Source organism: Sus scrofa, chromosome 14, assembly GCF_054392235.1.
Source record: "Sus scrofa isolate SSC_HxYL_T2T_F1_AM1 chromosome 14, Sscrofa_HxYL_maternal_Yorkshire_Landrace_v2.0, whole genome shotgun sequence".
Taxonomy (NCBI): domain Eukaryota; kingdom Metazoa; phylum Chordata; class Mammalia; order Artiodactyla; family Suidae; genus Sus; species Sus scrofa.
The window spans coordinates 133,242,776-133,263,121 of NC_139396.1; the positions used below are offsets into that span (position 1 = coordinate 133,242,776).

At 43.1% G+C, this 20,346-nt stretch overlaps 1 long non-coding RNA gene across 1 annotated transcript; it reads right to left on the reverse strand.

The window, feature by feature from the left end:
* Positions 1 to 15,762: 15,762 nt before the first annotated feature.
* Positions 15,763 to 19,106, reverse strand: LOC106506106 (uncharacterized). Its single transcript, XR_002338506.2, has 2 exons — positions 17,104 to 19,106; positions 15,763 to 16,421 (listed from the first exon to the last, which is right to left on the reverse strand). It is a non-coding gene; the product is annotated as an uncharacterized LOC106506106 (long non-coding RNA).
* Positions 19,107 to 20,346: the final 1,240 nt, after the last annotated feature.

The following is a 20,346-nucleotide window of genomic DNA, read 5'->3' on the forward strand; positions in this document are numbered from 1 at the left end:
CTCCCCTCAAGCTCTGCCCTAGTCTCTCTTTAACCATTTTCTCAGCCATTTTCTATAAACATGGGAATATATGCCAGAAAAGAGGCGCCTCTATAAAATGCTTTCACGAGTCATTTATGTCTAGCATATAATTAAACATTTATATGAAGGAAACTGTCGTGTTTAAACGTAAGCTTACTTGCCAATTATTTGATTTTCAGAATATGTGATTTCTGCTAATTATTGAAAATGAAGTACTATTTTTCATCATTATTTCTATCACAGTAGCATTTTTTCAAGATTTAAATATTTTAAGTTACAAACAAGGTAGGGAAAATAGTGACAATTTTTGAAAGCGTATGGGGTAGAATAGACTTTCCCATTTGTGACACAATCTCAGAAGCCATAAAGAAAAAACTTGATGGTAGCCATCCTAAATAAAAATATGATGACTTGGAAAAATGTTTGCAGCCTGCTTATCAGTCACATCTATTAGACACTCAGAGCTTCATTGTATTGATATAAAAATGAATTAAGGTAAAGAAATCAATCAGGAAAGAATAAATACAAATTGCCGATAAACATATCAAAAATCATCCTCATTGTAAAAATTGGAACCACACCAATTTGTCTATTTTTGCCCATCAAACTGACAAAAATATTTGTAAATATTGATAAAATAGTGTTGTTGACAGTGCACGGGGGGAAGGCACTTTTGGTCAGTGTCAATCAATATAACCTTTTCTTAGAGGGCATTTTTGCAATATCAGTCAAAAAGTTAGAGTGCATGTACCATTCCACCAAGCAATTTCCTCTCAGGAATCTATCCTAAAGAAATTTATACACAGGTTTACAAAGATAGGTATAGAAGCATACAAATATGCATTGCAGGGTTGCTTTAATAAAAAAAATAAGCAGTGACATACTTTCCAACAAATGTGTTTTATGACCTAAAAATCAAGTCTTCGTTGAAAAAAAATAACAAATTTGAAAGATGCTTCACCAGAATAAAAAACTAAGGTAATCTCTAGCAATGAAAGTGAAGTAGAACAGAGTGGGGGAAATAGCTCTACAAAGCACTAAAAATGTGCTAATTTAAAACTTCAGAAGTTGTAAAAATATTTTTAAATAAAGATTAAGGTGGTACACAGTTTAGAGCTGATCTGGAAACTGAGGGAGCTGTTAAAAACCAGTAAAATAGTAATTTTAAAAAACCCCATAAATCCCAAGACGCTGCGTCTCAGGACCTAAAACAGCTCCTGACATCTAGTGGACACTCAGTAAATATTGGCTGAAGGAATGAAGGATGAAATCTCCATCAGAGTTGTCACAAAAATTGATGCAAAACAGATCAGTGCTTGAGACATAGCAAGTGTTCGGTACATATTAGCTCACTACTTTCCTGGGAGGCTGTTGGTGCTTAATATCTGCTGGGCACATTATAGGAGTTTATTTAAAACTATGTGCGTAGTGCTAACTACATGCCAGGTACTATTCTAAGTGGTCAATAAAAACTGACTCATGCAAAACAATGACATCTTACTGTATAACACAGAATATCCTGTAGTAAACCATTATAGAAAAGAATACAAAAGGGAATATATATTTACATGTATAACTGACTTTGCTGTACAGTAGAAATCAACAAGACTTTGTAAATCGACTATACTTCAATAAAATTTTTAAAAACTAACTCATTCGTATTATCGTAACAGCTGAAGTGGGTGGTCGTACGATTCCATTTAATACATGAGGCAAAAGCACTTGAGCAATTTGCCCATATGTCACAGCCAGACACTGGTGAGGCTATGAATACAGACAGTCTAGCTTCAGGGTCCCTGCTCCACTGTGCCATGTGGCCTCTGGTGTCATAAAAGTTTATTGAATGAAAGGGTGAATAAGATGTCCTGGTTTTAGATATTATATTGTGCTTTTATTCCAGGGAGCTCAGAGTATTTTATGGTAATGCATACCTGAAAATCAGTCCTACAACCTCTTCTTAAGGTAGAGCCTATTTTTAAAAAGATTTTGCTTTATTTTATTTTTTTAATTTTTTTTTTCGTCTTTTGTCTTTTTGAGGGCCGAACCTGCCGCATATGGAGGTTTCCAGGCTAGGGGTTGAATCGGAACCGCAGTTGCTGGCCTACACCACAGCCACAGCTCAAGGCAACACTGGATCCTTAACCCAATGAGCGAGGCCAGGAATCCAACCTGCAACCTCATGGTTCCTAGTCGGATTCGTTTCCACTGTGCTACGATGGGAACTCCTAAAAAGATCTTAAAATGTAGTATTGGTCCACTAATAGTGCTTAAAAAGACCCCAGGAGGTCCTTGCTCCTGTGAAGAGGTCACTGTATTTGCTTTCTGACATCATGTTAATTTTCATACAAGAGTTCCATGTTCCGGGAGCTCCTGTCATGGCTCAGTGGTTAACAAATCCAACTAGGAACCATGAGGTTGCAGGTTTGATCCCTGCCCTTGCTCAGTGGGTTAAGAATCCGGCATTACTATGAGCTGTGGTGTAGGTTGCAAACGCGGCTGCTTGGATCCCGCATTGCTGTGGCTGTGGCATGGCCGGCAGCTACAGCTCTGATTGGACCCCTAGCCTGGGAACCTCCATATGCCGCGGGAGTGGCCCTAGAAAAGGCAAAAAGACAAAAAAGAAAAAGAAAAAAAGAAAAAAAGACAGTTCCATGTTCTGAACAGAGAAATATCCTGCCCTAGAAATGAAAGAGGCGTAGAGCTTACAAAGAAGAATGATGTAACAATGGCAAAATTATTTAAAGGATTAAGGTGTTGTGTGAGAGTTTTAATCTTCCACATGCAATGTGTCTCCAACTTTCCCAGTCAAGAATCAGGAATCCCTCTTCCAGAGCTAAGGTTTATAGATTTGAGGGCTTTTTTTTTAAGTTTTAATTTTAGTTTTAACCTTAGTTTAACTTCATCTCATAACATAATACCAGTTTCTTTTTCTTCATGATTTTTCCATCCATTTATTTATGCACTTTATCAATATCTACTGACCATCTACTCTGAGGCAGGTATTGTACTATGTACCAAAGATAACATGGTGAACAAAAGACAAAGTCTCTGTCTTCACTAATTCTCTAGAATAATGGGAAAGACAGACAGTAAAAATAAAGTCCAAATTAAATTACTAAAATTATAGCCATGGTTAAGTGCTGTATATTCTTTCATGGGAAAGGCACATGAAAACATATAATAAGGGGAATTCATCTGGCTGAGGCCAGTTCGTTCCCCCTCAGAAAGTTCCCTCCAGCATGGATAACATTGCCCTTCTAACTCCCGCCCCAGCAGCACCTCAGACCCAACAGCTTGCACATCTTGATCTCAAATTGTTGGAATCTGTTTTGGCAGTCAATGTTTTCAAGAGAAAATGGCCCATTAGAATAATACCTTTAGGAGTTCCCGTCGTGGTACAGTGGTTAATGAATCCGACTAGGAACCATGAGGTTGCGGGTTCGGTCCCTGCCCTTGCTCAGTGGTTTAATGATCCGGCGTTGCCGTGAGCTGTGGTGTAGGTTGCAGACGTGGCTTGGATCCCGAGTTGCTGTGGCTGTGGTATAGGCCGGAGGCTATAGCTCTGATTTTACCCCTAGCCTGGGAACCTCCATATGCTGCGGGAGTGGCCCAAGAAATAGCAAAAAGACAAAAAAAATAAATAAATAAAAATAATAATACCTTTAGTTTATTATTTTATTAATGCTTCTCTTTTGTTCCAAATGATAAGAACACAAAAACACCATTTAAAAAAAAAATCTAATTTCTATTAGTAAGATACAAGTAAATATATACGTATGTTTTTGTGATTAAGTTGAGAAATGTGAAGCCAGTAAGAAATTTACTCTAAATCACATAGATCTTTATTCATTTAAAGAAAAAATAAATATGAAGAGAAGGGAGAATCAGAAACCTGTACTTTTATGTTTTTTATTTGCATCCTACGCAGGACAAGAATCTCTAAAGGATGAGAGGAAAATTGATAATAGGCACAGCCCAAAGCCAACAGCCCTGTCACAGGTGGCTGACAGGGCCACCTTTTGGGGGACCCTGGGGCATCCGAGTCGCGTTGGTGAGAACAGTTGGGCAGGGTGGAGGAAGACGAAGACCTGTTGCTCTTTGTGGAGGTGAGTGGACTTGGGAATCTCGCCCTGTTCGCTCTGATGAGAGCAGGAGTGTGGAGGCGACGATCAGCCTCAGCGCCATGTGACCTTCTAGGCAGTACACAGTGCAGAGCAGGCAGGTAGGCTGACACAGCACCTGGGCCGTGCAGGCCCATGAGTAGATATTGCCAAGAGACTTGCAGAGTCTCCTTCATGTCTTTTGGACATAAGAGCCAGGGCTGGGCAGCAAAGTCTCCACTGGAAGACCATTGAACCAAGAGAGTAAGTGGTGGGAAGAAAAAAGACACGTTAAGGGTTGGAGGCCTCTGGTTCCCAGGGAAGAAATAGGTTGTAGATGAGGTGAAAGGCAGTGGGATGAGCCCTACAGGACCCATGGGCTACTGTCAGGATCCCCCAGAAGGAAACAGAGACAAGAAACACTATGGGGCAATCTCCGGGACGACAGATGGTATGACAGCCAATAGGCAAGGTGTGGAATGCTTTTAGTGCCAGAGTCAGGTTGTGCCTGTTTAGGGCATGGGATTCCAAGATGAAAGTCGTTCTCGTCTAGCTGATGTAGAGGAAGAGCTTCTTTGCCCTCCATCCTTCCACCCTCCCATATTCCCTTCTCCTTTCACTCCTTTCTTTGTCATGTCAAGGGTCCATCACTTTGCTGACATCCAGTTTCTTCTATCGGATCGAATTCTCCATTATATTTAGCTCACTCACTACCTTTTTTTATCCAGGTGTTTACTAGTGAGGGTGGTCCTCAGATCAGCAGCATCAGTGTCTTGTTAGAGATACAAAATCTCAGACCCCACCCTTGACTGCCTTTTATGAAGATCCCCAGATTTCTCCCTAAGTACATTATTTTTATTTTTTTAAAATTTTTATTTTATGGTCACATCTGTGGCATATGGAAGTTACTGGGCCAGTGGTTGAATCTGAGCCTCAGCTGTGACTTATGCCACATCCTTTTAAAACAGTGCAGCTGGCCAGGGATGGAACCTGGACCTCCATAGACACCTGAGCTGCTTCAGTCAGGTTCTTAACCCACTCTGCCACAGTGGGAACTCCTGTTATTTTAATTTTTAAAAATTTTCTTGGCCCTTTAATTTCTTTATTCTATGGACTGTAAAAAAATTTGTTTATGGTCCCTAAGCATATTAAAATTGAGAAGCATCATTTTACCCCCAACAGCTTCCTGGACTGTTAATCAGACAAGGTCAATCCTGACTCACTTTGCTCACAGCTTTGAATTGAAGATGATGAGCTAAAAAAGGAAAGCATTTCCAAAGATAAAAATGCTCTGCAATTATTAAACATCAAATTTATTTTCACCTGGATAACTTGACTCACTCAGGCTGTTTCCAGAGTGAACAATTAAAGATTAATCAGTGACTATTTGACTACCTCTGATTGCTTTCATAATAATTGATTGTACTCTCTTAAAATGCTCTAGCGTTCCGTTTCCTTTGTTTACTGATAAAAGAAAGACTTTGGCTTTGTCATTGATCCTGCAGTTCGGCTTCCAGGAATCTATCCTACAAGACTCTGTGGAGGAGGATGTATGTGCATTAGAGGTTTACTGCAGTATGTAACAGCAAACATATTGGAAACAATTTTAAAGTCCACTGTTAGTGAGGGAGTCCCTAAGTAGGACACATCCACATAATGCAGTACCGAGCTGGTGTGGAAATGAATGAGGAAGATTCATCTGTTCTGCCAGAAAATTATCTCCAAGAGACAAACATTTCAGTTTTTGTTAAAGTTACGTAATGGTATGGGATATATGATCTCATTTATGAGAAAAGATGAGTGTGCATATATAGGTACATGTGTATGTGAATGTTTAGAAAGAAGACAGAAGGATACTTATCAAACGGTTGACAGCGGTTACCTCTGGGAAGAGGAATGGGAGGGAAAGGGACTTTTTGCTGTGTAAACTTCTAAATATTTTGCAAGAATGTATCCACACACGGCTTGTGTAACTATTCCAAGCACATTCCAGGGTTATTGGCTGTCATACCATCTGTAATCCTGGCTTACAGACTATTTAAGCTAATTATTATTTTAATATTATAATCTCAAATTTATAATAAATAACAGAGTGGCTGACATAAATAAATCATTAATTCCTACACCCCAAAAAACTCTCACTAGGGCACCCAAGGTTTGTGTTGTTAAACCTGCCTATTCCCTTTCAACTCTGGGATCACTGGCATTGTGTGGCTCTGACTTCTCCAGATACCCTCCCATCCAATGTCAGACCTGGTATTGACTCTAACAACCTCTCTGGTTCCTTAGATAACTCATCCATGTGGGCAGATCCCGCTTCTAGAAGGATCTCTACCTTAGCACTTTGGTAAATTCTCCCTTGACCCAGGCCCTAAGAATCACTAGGGACAGCAGGCCACCTACAACTCAGCCTTGCAGAGAGCCAGCTCTCCCCCACTTCAGGCAGTTAAGAAAAGCACACTAATTAAGCTATCTTAGGAGGACTTTGCATCCTGTCCGGGGCAAAATTCTCCAAGTCTGCTGTGATAGCTCCTCTTCTTTGAAATGGTGACTAAGCACTGGAAGTGTATAATGAGGGAAATTACTTATGAATCTGTGCCTCTCAGCCCCAGGCCACTTCTCTTTCTCTGAGAGAAACTCAAGGATTTTTACCCTAATAGCGTTGGAACAAAGTCAGGGCTCAGGCAGGCTGGTGGGGCCCTGCTGACAGCTCGTTAGAAGCTGTCCTTCTCCTGCTCCCCCCTTTCATTTCTTCAAGTTACAAAGCCTGACAGAGTTTGATGGGAAAACCAAGGCGGTAACATCCCCCACGGCAACCAAGTCCCTGCTCATCTATCTTTGACAGATGAGGAGAGTGATGTCACCAACAAACACCTCCCTCCCTGGACAGCCCTGTTGCCCTCACGGGACCTCCGGAGGAACCTAGACCAGGCCCCCTACCACAATTGGGATTTCTCTCTGCAGAAATGGTTTTAAGCAGACATGTCCTGAAAACAAAATGCCCACGCTGTTGTCCTCAGAAAAGCGCATAACATCTAATAACGCAAAGGAAGTTATGCTTTGACTTACAAAAGTCTTTTCCGAGTTACACTCTCCACCTGGTCTTTGAGGGCTGGTGACCGTCTAAGATTTGAGAAGTCAGTCTAAGTTCCGTGCAGATGGCCAGGAAGGGGAGTGTGACAAGAAACCAAAAACACCTCTCCACTCCAGGTGGCAGAGACAGGGACACACTGGGATCATCTCAATTTTCTGTCAGTGATTCTCTGGCTTTAATATGCCTCAGGCAAATCTGCAAAGCATGTTGAAAATGAAGATCCTGATGTGATAGGTCTGGAGTAGGACCAAGGATTCTGCATTTTAACACACTTTCTAGGTGATTCTAGGTGTTGAAAATGAAGATCCTGATATGATAGGTCTGAAGTAGGACCAAGGATTCTGTGTTTTAACAAACTTTCTCGGGGTCCCACTTTGAGAAGCACTGCAGCTCCCCGATGCTGTGCGGCTGTGCCTCCAGCAAGGGCTTCTAAGGGCGCTTCCAGCACACCTCCTGGGCGGGGTGGCATGGGAGATGGGAAGTGGGATGGGTTCCTCTTACTCTCCCCCAACAAGCCAGAGGAGGTCCTCAGCAGTGGTTCCTGTTAGAGGAGAAGCCAATCATTTTTAGGACTCTCCTGAAGGTAGCAATAGTCCTCAGCAGCAGAGGCATCTCCCAGACACCAGTCTCTCAGAGTCCTTTCTAGAAGGCAACTCCAACGATGTCCTGCTGAGCCTGATGCTGCCACCTGGTCAGAGTAGTTGTAGATGGTTGCGTGTTGCATATTGTTGGCTCACAGGTTCTTAAGCCTCAGCTTATATCAGCATCACCAGAGGATCTTGGTAAAAGTCCATGGACCCAGGCTCCATCCCAGAACCACCTAGTCATAGAGGGAGTTGATCAGTAGTATAACAAGCTCCCAGAGGATGCGGACGAATGTTTGAGAACTGCCATCTAGAACAAAAGCCACAATCATAGAAACATTAAAGTCCAACCACTGTATTGCAAAAACTGAAATCGAAAACATTAACCCTGAACACACTTGTTTCTCCTTCCTTGCTCTCTTGCTGCCCCTGATAACATTCCCCCCCAAGTAGTCAAACACTTTCCTAGAGGGAAAAGCTAGTAGACTACCTGACATACTAAGTATAAATATGCTGCTGCTTAAAAAACAAACAAAAAACCCACAGAAACTTAAACTTTTAAAACTAATTAGAAATTATTATTATTAGTTGTCTTTTTGCCATTTCTATGGCCACTCCCTCAGCATATGGAGGTTCCCAGGCTAGGGGTCTAATCAGAGCTGTAGCCACCAGCCTACACCACAGCCACAGCCACAGCCACATGGGATCCAAGCCGCGTCTGCGACCTACACCACAGTTCATGGCAACGAAAGATCCTCAACCACTGAGCAAGGCCAGGGATTGAACTTGCAACCTCATGATTCCCAGTCGGATTTGTTAACCACAGAGCCATGACGGGAACTCCAGAAATTATTTTTATCATTACAGAACGTTATAGTGATAATAACCAATATTTATGATGTTCTTATTATGTGCCAGGGATTGCGCTAAGCATTATATCAGTGTTAAAATATCTGATATTTACAGAGCACTTCCTTTGTAATGAAAACGATTATTTCATTTTGTCCTTCATGTCCACTGAACATTTTAGATGGGTAACAGATGAAGCTGAGGCACAGACAAGTTAATTACATGCCAAAAGTTGCATAGCTGTTAGACAGTAGACCTAACATTTGAAGCTGGAGCCCAATTCTTCACCATTACATCACCTCGCCTATATTAATAACAGTAGTGCTTTATTTAACAAATGTCTATAGTAAGACTATTAAGTGCCAGTATTGGAGATTGTGTTCTAAGTGTACAGTGACAAAGCAAATATGATCCCTGCTTTCTGGGGGTCATGATCTGGCCGGCAATTCAGATGTGTATACAAGTCATTCCATGCAGTATGGGGAATGCTAGGGTAGGCACTAGACACCCAGCCTAGACCAGGAGAACCAAATAGTTGTAAAAGTCCAGAGTTCAGGGAGCACATCATCACAGTTAACTGAAGAAATGAGAAATGGTTTGGTCTAATTGGAACAGAGAGAGAAGACGGAATGTGTGAGTGATGAGGTTGGAAAGATAAACTGGCCCTGGATTTTGAAGGACCACGTAAAGCATATTAGAGGGGTTTAGACTGTGGGAAATTGGGACCCTTTAGAAGGCATCAGGCAGGGCCTAGAGCTGAGGAGAGAAATTTGGCCTGATTTGTTGACTTGTGTGTCACAGGCACACGGTGGCAACTGAAGCCATGGGAAGAAAATATCACCCAAGGAAGGGGGACCAGGGCTTGGGACAGCAGCCTTGGGAACAGCAGTATTTCAGGGCTAGAAAGAGAAGGAAAAAGACCAACCCCACCCCCTGCCAAAAAAAAAAAAAAAAAAAAAAAGATTCAGAAGGAGGAACAAAACAATGAGAGGTGATAGAATTTGCCTAAGATCGCAAAATCAGTGAGTGGCAAACTCAGAATTCAGAATGTCTCTATTGTTCCAAAGCCACATTCTTGACCTCTACAGCTCTTAAATATTGTTTTCCTTTGCCATCTAAGAATGTAAAATTTTTACTTATATGTGTTTTCCCAGGAGTTCATTTATATAAGAACAACAAATTTTCCAAGGAAAATTTTCAGTGCATCCTCCTTTCAGTGCATTAAAGAAGCAATCATGATACACACATCCAGTTGCCTCCGCATTGCTCTCCTGTGTGTGCCCTGCCACATCTCAGGTTGGGGTACGCTATGGCATAGCCAGGCACAGTTCACTGTCAGATACTTAGGATTTCTCTTTCTCTCTCTCTCTCTTTTTTTTTTTTTTTTTTTTGGTCTTTTTGTATTTTTTATAGTGCTGCACCCATGGCATATGGAAGTTCCCAGGCTAGGGGTCAAATCAGAGCTGTAGCCACCGGCCTACGCCAGAGCCACAGCAACGCAGGATCCAAAGCGCATCTGCGACCTACACCACAGCTCACGGCAACTCCAGATCCTTAACCCACTGAGCAAGGCCAGGGATGGAACCCATGTCCTCATGGATGTTAGGCTCGTTAACCACTGCACCACGACAGGAACTCCAGGATTTCTCTTTAGAGGTCCTTCCATGTGGCACAAGAGGCACAAACAAATCCAGGAATGACTCTGTGGGTCCATAATTAACTACAGGATATACAACAGCTCAGAAATTAAAAATAAAAACATTATTCTCTTCCCCTGTCTCTCCCACCCCGTTGCCTATGACCCATTCCCAGAAATGTCTTTGTTAACAATTTTTTTTTTTTAATCTTTTTGCCTTTACGTGAGCCACTCCCGCGGCAGATGGAGGTTCCCAGGCTAGGGGTCTAATCGGAGCTGTAGCTGCCAGCCTACGCCAGAGCCACAGCAATGCAGGATCTGAGCCACGTCTGCAACCTACACCACAGCTCACGGCAACGCCAGATCGTTAACCCACTGAGCAAGGGCAGGGACCGAACCCGCCACCTCATGGTTCCTAGTCAGATTCGTTAACCACTGCACCACGACGGGAACTCCTGTTAACAGTTTAGTATATATCCTTAACAGCATTTTTCTACACATATACAAATACGTTTTTAGTGCAAAAGAGCACATTACTTGTGTTGTTCTGAGACTTGCTTCTTAAACTACACAGTGGCCATCTCCTCATGTCAGTGTATGTAGCATCACCTACCTAACTGTCCATCTTAAGAAGGTGCCATTATCGCTTTAATCAGTCCTCTGTCAATGGCCGTTTGTATCGTTTCTGGGTTTGTTTTGTTTGGGTGCTGCTTTTATTCTACAGAGCGTGAGGGGCCCCAAAGAATGTTGTTTGGGCTCATTTTTGGACAGAGTGTTTTTCTGAGTTTACCATTCATTGTTTGTCCTTAACTTTTATCCCTTTTTGAGCTTGTTGGGTGTTTCCCTCCTGCTGTTCCCTCTAATCTTACTAATGCTCATTTCAAGGTATGTTTGTTGCTTTAAAGATCTTACAGAATCTAGGACTCTTTGGAGGAGGTAAGTTCAGCAAATAAACAAACTACCATCCTGACTTTAAATTCTTATTCTAGAGGATATTGGAAACACTGGAAGACGGTCTCTTGTTCTCTGGGAACCTCAAGTTATGTTTGAACTGTGCTTCTCGTTTCCTTTTAAACAGCATCATAGATTAAGATTGACAGAATATGTTTAACTCAGAGGCATATCCTATGACTTCAAAGAGTTTACCGGCTCATATAGTCTGTTGAGAGGCAAAATTAGTGTAAGGAAAACAATTAGAGGACAGTTGAGTATTAACTATATGTTATAAGCCTCTGGGAAGTTCAGGGAACAGAGCTGGAGGTCTCTGCCTCCAAGGGGAAGGTGGAACTTGAGCTGGGATGGGAAGCAGAAGGTAACATTCTGAGAATTCTAGAAAGAAGATGGAAGGCTTTTCGAGAACCTGGCAACATTTCATACCTCTTTATTATCTGAAATTTTTAAATTTTTTGTTTAGGCTCTCTTTATCTGCTCCCCCAAACATAAGATGGATGAGGGCAAGGATGGTGTCTTATCACTATTGATTTCCCTGTTCCTGGTACAGTGCCTGGCACATGGTGGACAGTGGATTCTTGAATGAATGAACAAATGTACAAGCAACCATGGGATATGTGAGGAGCAGTGAGAAGACTGGACTATTGGGTTTTTCGTTTGCTTCCTTGTTGTTTTTGCTTTTTTTTAGGGCCGTACATGAGGCATATGGAATTTCCCGGGCTGGGGTGGAGTCAGAGCTGCAGCTGCCTGCCTACACTACTGCTCATGGCAACATCGAATCCTTAACCCACTGAGAGGCTAGGGGTCGAATCCACATCCTCATGGGTGCTAGTCAGGTTCTTAACCCGCTGAGCCACAAGGGAAATCCCTGGACTACTTGGAAAGAAGTGTATTTCCTTGAGGAGAGGAATCTCTGATTCTCCATCGGATGGGCAGAGGAGCAGCTAAGTGGACTAGCATGAGATTCAAAACTCAGGGGCAGGTAGAACCAGCTGAACAGAGTATGAGGACTGCCAAGGTGGACCCTGTGTAGACTGCCATGGGGCACTTGAATCTGAAATTAAACCAAAGCATGAACTAAAGAAAATTGATCCTCCTGCGCTCTGCTTAGTCAGCACTTATACTTAAAGAGAAAAAAATCAAGATTTGTTCAGTTCTACCCTTTCCCTGCTAAAAAGAAGTCAAATGTTAATGTGATCACAATACTTTTATTAATACCTACTATGGTTGTATCTATTCCTTAGGCAGAGAGGTTCATTGTTGTCTCATATTGAATCAGTTGTGGACCCCCAAAAATGTTTTGTTTGTTTTATTTTGTTTTTACATAAACTGTTGTTTTGTAGGTCTTTCCATCCTGTACTCATGCCATTGATTATTGGACCTAAATGCAGTGCTTCCCATTCCTGGCACATCCTATCTTATTGATTTTAGACCCTCTTTCCCCTTACAGAATGCATTTTAAACCTTGATCCTATCATCAATCACAGTAGTTCCTCCTCTTAGCTTGGTGTCATCTGTATATATGATCTGCAAATCCCCAAGGATTTGGATGCCTAGAGATCATCTTGCTCTGCAGAGAGAGGAGTGCCAACCAGCTGATACACCACCAGCCACGTATCAAAAAGAAATGACATCTGGTGCGGAGGTGCGATTAGGCTCCTTCCTGGATATATGGCGGCAAAACATGAGGGCAGTTGGCAAAGGAGAAACTATTGGAATTCCAGGTTGAAGCAAGCCAAGATCAGAATCTCCACGTTCAGCAACTACCAAGTTTTCCTTTTCTTATTTATTTATCTAATTAACTTTTAAAATGGTTCTTATTTAGTTGATTGACAGTGTTCTGTCAATTTCTGCCATATTGCACAGTGACCCAGGCATGCATATATATACATTCTTTTTCTCACATTATCCTCCATCATGTTCCATCACAAGTGATTAGATACAGCTCCCTGTGCTCTACAGCAGGATCCCATTACTTATCTACTCCAAAGGCAATAGTTTGCATCTACTCACCCCAAACTCCCCGTCCACCCCACTCCCTCCCCCACCCCCTCCCTCTTGGCAACCACAAGTCTGTTCTCCAAGTCCATGAGTTTGTTTCATTTTTGTAGAGGTTCATTTGTGTCACATATTAGACTGCTAGGAAGCAGCATTTTAGCGAAAGAGAAGGAGTAGCTTGACAAGTTTTGAGGCAGGCGGCGGAGAGGGAAAGGGCATGTCCAGTTTAGAAGCAAAATTGGGGGTGAGAAAACGACGATTAGCCAGGTCGCCCTGTAAACCTCACTCCCTGGCAGGCAGGTATGAAATTCACTTAGAATCATGGACCACTTGGGATCATCTTCCCTGCCCGCTCTCAGGAATTAATCTTACTTTGGGGGTTTAAGAGGTTTCTCCTCCTTTAGCCACCCTCCAGGTTTTTCACTGGAATTTTGCATCTTTGAGACTCCTCTGTATACCTCTGTTGTAAAATCAGTTACAATTGGCTCACATCTCCAGTTCTGGGTACATTTTCCATCTGCTCCAAACATGCGCGCCCTCAGACTGCACCATTCCCCACTCCTCCCACCTCCCCCGCCCCCTGCCTTCTCCCCATTAACTTTATCTTCTTAAGCAGCTCAGGAACACAGATGTTTTCACCCTGTCGCTCCAGCACAAGGGTATTTTCCCAGTGTCTCTCTGTGTGTATGCTCCAGGCACCGTCTCTCTGGGGAGAGAGAGAGTAAATGTTTTCATTCCAAACCCTCAGGGTCAGGTCTTGTTTGTCTAAACTGTGTTTGTTGCCATAATTATCAGATTAGCTGATCTCTGGCAGCAAGTTGGGGGGCAGGGGAGGGGGGAGTTTTAACCCTTTGTCGGGGGGGGGGGGTTGCTGGGCTTTGTCACAGGGATACTGTCATTTCTCTTCTAACCTGGAGGCTCTGGCTAGAATGCTTTTCACCAACCCTAATAGGCCTCAGTAACAGTCTGCTCTGAGTCAATCCACCCATCCAGTGGAGTCCACTGCTGGGATCCAAAAGGCATTTAGCAGAGATGGAAGGTTGAAAGGGCATCTCTCCAGGGATCTGCTGGGGAAAGAAAGAAATGGAGCTTAAAGAGGATCTGGATAAGTAACTCAACAAGGGGTATCAGTGTCTCTCAGGCTGAATGAGGAAACCAGGAGTGTGCACTGGATGTCTCCAGCCGGTCCCCCCACCTCCCACCCCCTTCGCATAAAGCCAGTGAGACTACCAGGCCCCATTTAGGTTTGTCTGGGGATTTTCTGTTGTTGCAAAGAATACTAAGATCTTTTTCCCCACTGCAGTTTTAACAAAACCAACGCCTCCCCACGCCCCCGTAAAGACATTCCCTTTGTCATCAGACTCAAATGGTCACTCTTTCAAGATTTTCTCATTTTCTCTTGACTCCCACTGAATTTCTATCTGGTCTCCAAAGAGACTATAAATACAGGGAGTGCTCTTTCCTCTCAACTCTAAGGGTAATGATGCCTTTGAATTTTAATTATGTCTTTGACAAATGAGTAAGTCTTACCCCTCAAAAGTATGGTAGGCTTTTGAGGACAAGAGTATCCTTGGAGTTCCCGTCATGGCTCAGTAGTTAACGAATCCGATTAGGAACCATGAGGTTGCGGGTTCGATCCCTGGCCTTGCTCAGTGGGTTAAGGATCCGGTGTTGCCATGAGCTGTGATGTAGGTCGTAGACGCGGCTCGGATCCCTCGTTGCTGTGGCTGTGGTGTGGTGTAGACCGGCGGCTACAGCTCTGATTAGATCCCTAGCTTGGGAACCTCCATATGCCGTGGGAGCCGCCCAAGAAATGGCCAAAAAAAAAAAAAAAAAAAAAAGCCAACAAAAAAAAAGAAAAAAAAGAAAGAATATCCTTGAGTCCCATATGCTGCTTAGCTGGTAGAGGATGTAAAAATACAACTAGAGGGTGCTTGGTAAATACCTGCTGTTGATAGCATTTTTCTAACCTTTTCTCCCCCATTTTTCACCTCTGTTCCTCTCTGATTTGTGCTTGATTTTTGGTGTTTATTTGTTGGATTGTTTACAAATCCTTTATTTCTGGAAAGGTCCTCCAGTTCATCCACATCAACAGTAGTTCCTCTTCACTCCAAACACACACACACACACACACACACACACACACACACACACGGGGAAACTAACATTTGCGGAGTGTCTATATGTTTAACACTCTGCAAACTAATTCCATGTGCTTTTCAGATATATCTTGTTTGAAACCCACAATGGCTTCTGAGATAAATGCTGTCACATGGAAGGAAACGGAGACTCAGTTAAGTCACATACGTAAACTCCCACAATTTTAAATGGCAGAATGAAGATGGAGCCCCAGTATGTGTGACCCTAAAATACAGATCCCATCTTCCTAGTTATAGAAGTGGAGAAAAGTTCAGGCAATTAGGGAAAACATACTTTTGCCCAAAATCTAACTAAAATCTCTCTTTGGTATTTTTTCCCCAACAAATATAATATCTGTATTAAAAATAAAAGAAGCTTGAACACAATACACAAATTCTGAACAATATTTATACAATAAAGTAGTTTTGGAATTGCCTTAGCATTGGTTATAAACTGAATCTGACTCATATGTCCATGTCCATACTGTTTACAAAGCTGCCATTGCTTGAAGGCAAATATGACTTTAAAATAGTCTATGTAGCCCACACATCAATGCACCAAACACTGAAAAAAACGGCTGCTGACGGAGAATTTTTCTGCGTTCTGAGAGAACAAAAATCTTTCTTGTCTGCTGCTGTTGTCAGATGTGTTTCCATATATAGATAGGGCAGAGACGGAGGTTCTTGGGAAGAAATGTGCACAGCCAGAATTGGGCGGGAATATCCCATTCTGTCCCAGGAGCAGAATTCAGGTGAACTTCCATGGAAGTAAACAGTCAGGGACCCAGCTCCCTTCTCTCCTGCCAGAGAGGTGCTCAGTTCAGCATGCAGCCAGCTAAGCCTCCATCTGTCTCCTTGTTCTATCAGGATCCTCCTCTCCTGATACCTGCTCTCCCACTGCTTCTTACATCCTTCCCTGCAAGCCACAGAGGAGAAAGATCCAGCAGATCTTGAATAGGTCAACTGAACTGTGTCTGTCAGTTGTTCTGATAAGAGAGTCAATGGCAGAGATCGAAAGGATTCTGTTCCTGATTCAGAAATCTCACTGACCTGGAAAGAAATCCACTTGGCTACATTAGGAAAGTTTTATTTTTATTTTATTTTATTATTATTATTATTATTATTTGTCTTTTTGCCTTTTCTAGGGCCACTCCGGCGGCATATGGAGGTTCCCAGGCTAGGGGTCCAATCGGAGCTGCAGCCACCGGCCTACACCACAGCCACAGCAACGCAGGATCCGAGCTGTGTCTGCAACCTACACCACAGCTCACGGCAACACCGGATCCTTAACTCACTGAGCAAGGCCAGGACTCAAATCCCCAACCTCATGGTTCCTCATTGGATTCGTTAACCACTGAGCCACGACGGGAACTCCCCAGGAAAGTTTTAAAATGTGCTAGGAGGAGTTCCCGTCGTGGCTCAGCAGAAACGAATCCAACGAGGAACCATGAGGTTGTGGGTTCGATCCCTGGCCTTGCTCAGTGGGTTAAGGATCCAGTGCTGCCTTGAGCTCTAGTGTAGGTCACAGACATGGCTCGGATCTGGTGTTGCTGTGACTGTGGCATAAGCCGGCAGCTACAGCGCTGATTCAACCCCTAGCCTGGGAACCTCCATAAGCCACGGGTGCGACCCTAAAAAGGAAAATAAATAAAATAAAATAAAATGAGATATATTAGGAAATGGAAAGAGAGATGATACAAGTGTCTTAAAGGAAACTCAAAAAAAGACTTACTTTAAAAGATAACAAGGCAGGAAAGGTGATTTGGGCACCTTGTGAAAGAGTAGTAGCCCCATGTAGAGCAAATCAAGGCAGGTTTTTATGAAAAAGAATCTCAGGTTCCTAAAATATCGTTCTTGATGCTGGCTATGAACAGCGAGCTTGATATTGTTAAGTGCTTGAGATTCACTCGACCATTAGTAGCTGTGTGACCTAAGGTAAGGCACACACCCTTTCTGGGACTCATAGAGAATGTTGAAGATTGGGCTGGATGACATAGATTTCTTCTTTTGTTGATGTGTTATCAAATTCTGGACCCCTATAGGGAAGGAAATAGGAGAAGTTTAGAGATATCACACTTACGTGGTTTAATATATGCAAAATTCTTAGAATAATGCCTGGCACACAGTAATTCTCTAGAAGTATGAGCTATTATTATTACACATGATGATAAGGCTGATAAGGATAGATCCATGCACTATAAACATATTTTTACCTGCACATTTTTAAATTTTAAAAGAATAAATAATCTAACATTCTGATGCCTTTAAAGCCCTTTCTCTTGCAAAGACTTTGATGGGGTGAAGTGACCTAGGGCTACTGAAAGTTCAGAATAACCATGATTCATGGAAGGATAGTTTGCTAAGCAAACAGTCACCATGACCAAATACATGAATGTTTTCTTTGAAAATGCAACTTTCTTATTTGGTCATGGAACAGATTAGGCTGCCTTGGGAAGTAGTGAGTTTCCCTTCCCTGGATTCAGAGACACAGATGTCAGGTGACTAGATGGACTACATTGACTTTGCAGAACTTTTCTGCCCAAAGTGAGGCCTATCCAGAATTCCAAAGTGTCCCCAGCCTCTGGGCAGTAGAATAGCAGAGGCTGGACTTCAGCTAGATTACCTGGTCCTACAAGAGCATAATATCAGGAGTTCCCATCGTGGCTCAGCGGAAACAAATCTGAGGAGCATCCATGAGGACGCAGGTTCGATCCCCAGCCTTGCTCAGTGAGTTAAGAATCCAGCATTGCGGTGAGCTGTGGTGTAGGTCACAGACGTGGCTCGGATCCTGCGTTGATGTGGCTCTGGCATAGGTTGGCAGCTACCACTCCGATTTGACCCCCAGCCTGGGAACCTCCATATGCTGTGGATCCGGCCCTAAAAAGACAACAACAGCAACAACAAAAGAGCATAATATCAGCCTGGAACATCTTACACTTTAAATAGTAAAGCTGTGCCTTCTGAGCCCTTAGTTGAAAGGTGATTGGTGGAGTGCATTACTGAGCAGTATCCTGGGTCATTCTCTCTTTCCAGGGCTGAGACTATAATTTAAAAGCGCTAAGGGAAGAACAGAGCCACACAATAAAGGAAAGGCGAGAGCCCAGAGCTCTGGGGTGTTTTTTGTCTCTAGTTTTTCTCCCCATGAAGAGATGGAATTATCTTGGGCTGAAGACCTAGATGACTATGGGTAGAAACTCACATGCAGTCTTAGAGCAAGACAAATGGCAAGTAAAACAGAAAAGGAAATAAGTAGTCAGAAAGAACAGAAGGGCAAAGGGCAGGAGATAGAGAGTTAGAGCGGCAGCGGCAGAGAAAGTAAGGAAATGAAGGGACTTTTTAAGAATTTTTATACTTTGAATGAAAGACAGAAGTAGAGAAACGACACTTTAAAGAGAAAAGGGATTGCCAAGAATGAAAGGTTGTAACATCAGGTACTACAAAATCTAAGTGGAGGAGTTCCCATCGTGGCGAAGTGGTGAACAAATCCAACTAGGAACCATGAGGTTGCGGGTTCGACCCCTGGCCTTGCTTAATGGGTTAAGGATCCGGCGTTGCCGTGAGCTGTGGTGTAGGTTGCAGACGCGGTTTGGATCTGGCATTGCTGCGGCTCTGGCATGGGCCGGCGGCTACAGCTCCGATTAGACCCCTGGCCTGGGAACCTCCACATGCCGCAAGTGCGGCCCTAGAAAGGGCAAAACAACCAAAAAAAAAAAAAAAAAAAAAAAAAAAAAAAAAAAAGCTAGGCAGAAATGAGTAATTAGGTTTGGAAAAAAGTCTATTATAAGTTATCCTAGCTGATACCATCTACATGAGATGCTAGGCACCTCTTTGCAAAAGGGATGCCCAGCCAGAGACCTCAGGATCTGGGGAAGAGACCTCCTGTCTACTCCCCAGGCATCTCAGCCTACCCCAACATGGCATAGACCAGTTGTTAACACTGGAATTAGAAGCAGAGCTTCTGTTGAACCACCTTAGAACCGGTAACATATCTTTCCTTGGGGGGCTCCTGTTCTTTCTCCCTTCATTTCTCTATTCCCTTCTTGTCCTCGCTGCTACTTAATTCACTGTGGAATGGTTGGTCTGGCGGGACTTCAATGCCTTCCAGCCCTCCACGGAGACAATTCTCTACTTCTGCTTTCATTTTCCTTTCTTCTTGCTTTTTATGCAGTCTCTTTTTTTGGGATCTGAGGCTTGGGGAGTAATGTTAGGATAGCCAATGGGCGCAGGGATGATTCACAGGACAGCTTAACAGTGTTGCTATGGCTCAACTCTCTCTTGTTCTGGTGGAAAAAACCTAGAACAGTTGGTTCCAAGTCCACAGAGCGGTTGCTTGGTATCAGGTATTAGTCACCATTGGAAGCAGAAGCCATGTTACAAAACAGCTGACTGTTAATTTATTAACAATCATGATAGTGAACTAAGCAATTTAATGAGTACTAAAGAGAAAACCATAGATCCTGGAGTTTCCGTTGTGGCTCAGTGGTAACAAACCCCACTAGTATCCATGAGGACATGGGTTCAATCCCTGGCCTCACTCAGTGGGTTGGGGATCTGGTGCTGCCATGAGCTGTGGTGTAGGTTGCAGATGTGGCTCAGACCTGGCATTGCTGTGGCTGTGGCGTAGGTCGGCAGCTGCAGCTCTGATTGGACCCCTAACCTAGGAGTTTCCTTATGCCAGGGGTATGGCCCCACATAGACCGCCCCCCCAAAAAAAAAGTCCTTCCCTTGAGGGGCTAACAAATCAAAAGTGATAGCTCTAGGTCCCTGCAGCTCAATATTAACCATCACTGCCTGGTACTGAGCACTGACGTGCTTAGGTGCTGGGTACAATGCTGAGTATGTCATCAAGTCATCAAGTTATTTAATCCTCATAACATCCTGAGTGGCAGGCACTGTTGTTGTCACCCCCACTTTGAGGAAGTGGAAGCCTAAAGATTAAATGATTTACCAAGATTGCTTAACATGTGACAGACCG